Genomic DNA, 3,778 nt, shown 5'->3' with positions numbered 1-3,778 from the left:
TCTTTCTTTCTTTCTTTCTTTCTTTCTTTCTTTCTTTCTTTCTTTCTTTCTTCAGCTCCTTTTTATTAACTCATACACAAGTACTTGTCTTCTGGTTTGTTGAAGCAGTAAGTCAGACAACACTTGCCACAGTAACGTCTGTCAAAGTGGCCAGCTGTGAAAACTCCAGCACCACATTCATCAGAAGGACACTATTGACAAAGTCGGCTGATTTTTCCATTTTCATCCACCTTATAGTATTCCAGAAAAGCCAACTTAACCTTCTTCCTCTTAGGCTTATTCTTCTTGGGAGTGGTGTAAGACTTCTTTTTCTTAGCACCATCACGGAGTCTCAACACAAGATGAAGGGTGGACTCCTTTTGAATGTTGTAGTCAGACAGAGTATGGCCATCTTCCGTCTGCTAACCAGCAAAGATCAGTCTCTGCTGATCAGGAGAAATTCCTTTCTTATTCTGGATCTCGGCTTTTACATTTCTTTAGTGTCTGGTGTTCATCCTCGAGGGTGAGGGTCTTCCCTGAAAAGGTCATCACAAAAATCTGCATCTTGGCGGAGGCTCCACCTACATTAGACCTGACAACAGCGGTGACAGCGACCCCTAACACCACCAGCCGGAGCTGGGCCACAGAACACACACTCACTTCAGATGGCAGATCCTTCTTTGGTAATTTCTAATTTTATATTTTGAATTATTTTCATTACTCTATTACCTGTATTCACAATCTTCAATAATTCATTTTTCATATTATCTTGATGGTCCTTGGACATATTCATAATTGCTATTTTGAAGTCCTTTTCTTGTGTTTCAGCGTGGTTTCTTTCCTTGGGGGCTTTTACAATAGGGTTGCTGGCTTATGGAGGAGTATTGTCTTGATTGCTCATGTTTGCTCAAGTGAGCAGGCATCAGCCTACCTAGAAGTGGTCTGGAGACACTAAGATAGATGAGGAGGAGGACAAAGAAAGCTCTTCTGATTCTCAGCCAAGTGTGGTAGATGTGGAGTCCTGATAGAGAGCTCTGCTCTGGGTCAGCAGCGAGTTTCCAAGGAATGGAGATGGACCCGGAGGGGTGCTGGGAAGAGCTAGGGAGCCCTGACTCTGCACCAGGACGCTGGGTCCCAAGAGCCCTGGGTGGGATTACTTCTTGTGGTAAGTCTCTGGGTGCCGCATTAGACTGTAAATTTGAGATCTTTCCAAATTTATTTTTTTTTTAGATCTTTCTAATTTTTAAATATAGAAATTTGGTATGATGACTATTTTCCTTCATCAATTTCATGATAGCTAACTTTATCTTCTAAAAACATTAAACCATTTTATATTCATCTTTGGTTTTCATGAGTTTTGTTATGACATATGGAGGAGTGATTATCTTGGAGATATGATTAATATCTTCATTTTGAAAATGTTTGAGCAAAATCTCTTTAAACATTGTCTCAGTTCCTTCTTTCCCCCTTTCTGTGACTGTATTTTTAATCTTTATGTAAAATTTCACTCTATATCACATATAATGTTTTCCTCTTTTTCTAGATTCTATCGTTTCATTCTCTCTTTGCACCATCTTTATATTTCTTCTGACCTGTCCCAGTCTTCTACTTTTCTTCTGTGTAACTAATCTTATTTTGACCCCATTAATTGAGTCCTTTTTACTATTGTATTTTTCAAAGTTGCCCATTGATATTATTTTAAATAGTAAATCCATACATTACATTATAATACAATATTTACACTTTATTCATTTTATTTTATGTGTATGGGTATTTATTTTGCCCACTTAAATGTCTGTGCATCACATACGTGCAATGCCTGTTGGTGCCAGAAGAGGGCGCTAGATCCCCCAGAACCGGAGTTACACACAGTTGATAGTCGCCATGTGGTGCTGGGAACTGAACCCGGCACTCTTAACTGGTGAAACATCTCTCTAGCCCCCTTCATGTTTGCTTTTGATTTCTCTTTCCCAAATATGATGGCCAGAAATTAATCCTAGTCTGACCCCCGTTAATAGCATCTAGGGCATGCATTTGAGAGGACAGGTATCTTTTATTTTAGTTTTAATTTGAAATTATTTTATTAATGAAATTTTACATGTTCCAGAAGAATAACTTGGGATCTGTAGAACATTTGTCTGTTTATCATCTATCTCTCACATACCTATTATACATACATATGTTATACACTGTATATGAATACATATAGTGAAGTCAGGACTGGAAACAGTTGGTGAGAGAAGACGGGCAGCAGGAGTCAGGGAAGAGAGGTTCGTTGGGAGGATTCAGGGAATGTACAATGATATACATGTTTAACGATGGCATAACGAAGTCCACTGTTTTGAATACTACCTAAAACAAGTTAGAATTTCTTCCTTCACAACTCAAGAGAGCTTTGACTTATATAAAAAGCACCATTCTTTGGCGTGGTTGTAAATGATTAATATTTTAATAAGCATCTCTATTTTGGGCAGACTGGTTTTTGAGTGCCCCCATCAAGTAGTGGTTGTTGCACTTACAGTGTATTGCAGGAAAAACCTGGATTACAAGTCCCTATCGCCCAAACCATCCATCACTTCCCCAGGTACATTCTCATAGTTTTTTCTTAGGCTCATATTATTTTCAAATAATTTCACTTTGGAATGTTTAAAATGGATCTATGTTAAGTAGAAGAAGGTCTCTCACTGTAGGCCTGTGCTTACGTCAGCTGATGTGCTGAGTTCCTGAGCCCACGACAGATCATGGTGTTTTTCTCTTCATAATTGAAAGGCTACCCCTGCCCTACTTTGTACTCCTGTTGGAGATACAGGAAATGTGGGTCCTTTCAAGTGTAGCCAGACATTTTATCTCCTATGGGCATCTATTATCAACTGCATAAAGTTGATGCTCAGCTTGCTTCAGTGATTTCGAAAATGTACAGTCTGGGCAATCAATCTCAGTGGATTCAAACTTTTCCTTCTGTTAGGAACATCAATGGCCAATTTTGAAATTCAAAGCCAAGAGTTTTCTTATCTTTCTCCACCCTTTTGTGTCCTACTCTCCATTAATGATCTCTATGGCACAGAATGACAGTGAAATGATGAGAATACCCAGCGGAAGGGACAAGAAAAAATGCAGGGTCAAAACTCTATAAGTAAAACCATTTACACTTAATATCACTCCATGGATCTACCTATTTTTACTCTTCTGTTATGCATAGATTATACATAATCATGCTAAAGACTCAGTCTTTCTCATCAGTCTTTTTAGTCATTCTGTGGCCATTTCCCAGGCCACTGGTAACATTCTGTTGGTTCACTCTGTGTCCCATGCAAACTTTGTGTATAGACATGATGTACAATATTTTGCTAGTCTGTGATCTGCTTCTTTAAAAATACATTTTTATTAAATACTAAATAGATAGGTAATGGCATTAAAAATTATGAGACTTAAAAAATAATACACTAAACTTTCACGTAAGTGCTTTTAAATTGTTTATTTATTGAATGAGCTGCTTTATGAAGCCATCTGCCATCCTTGTACAAGGTTATGCTAATCTCTGTGCCATTTCAATTTTAGTAGATGGCCTTAGATGCAAGGCCACCTCTAACCCTCAGAGCCCTTTCAACTGTTTCAACCAATTTCCTCACACTCCAAAGAGTGACTTCTTCTGACTCTGGCATTTATTTTTCTTGTTTTTAACTGTAGTTTTTCACAAGAAAACTACAGTCCTAACCAATAGCTTGGTCAGTGATTATCTAATAAACTTAGTGTGTTGCATTCTTTCGAAAAAGTTATAAATGGAATAATATTTTATATG

At 37.9% G+C, this 3,778-nt stretch overlaps 1 non-coding gene and 1 pseudogene across 1 annotated transcript; both read right to left on the bottom strand.

Annotated features, from left to right (window-relative positions):
* Nucleotides 1–65: 65 nt before the first annotated feature.
* Nucleotides 66–543, bottom strand: LOC129670664 (ubiquitin-40S ribosomal protein S27a-like; annotated as a pseudogene).
* Nucleotides 544–3,458: 2,915 nt separating this feature from the next.
* On the bottom strand, nt 3,459–3,560 carry LOC129670853 (U6 spliceosomal RNA). The gene has a single exon (XR_008719262.1). It is a non-coding gene; the product is annotated as a U6 spliceosomal RNA (small nuclear RNA).
* Nucleotides 3,561–3,778: the final 218 nt, after the last annotated feature.

Source organism: Psammomys obesus, unplaced genomic scaffold, assembly GCF_907164565.1.
Source record: "Psammomys obesus unplaced genomic scaffold, mPsaObe1.curated_primary_1811, whole genome shotgun sequence".
In the NCBI taxonomy this organism is placed as follows: Eukaryota; Metazoa; Chordata; class Mammalia; order Rodentia; family Muridae; genus Psammomys; species Psammomys obesus.
Note: the sequence above shows the minus strand (reverse complement) of the source record. Positions and strands in the feature narration are given on the sequence as shown.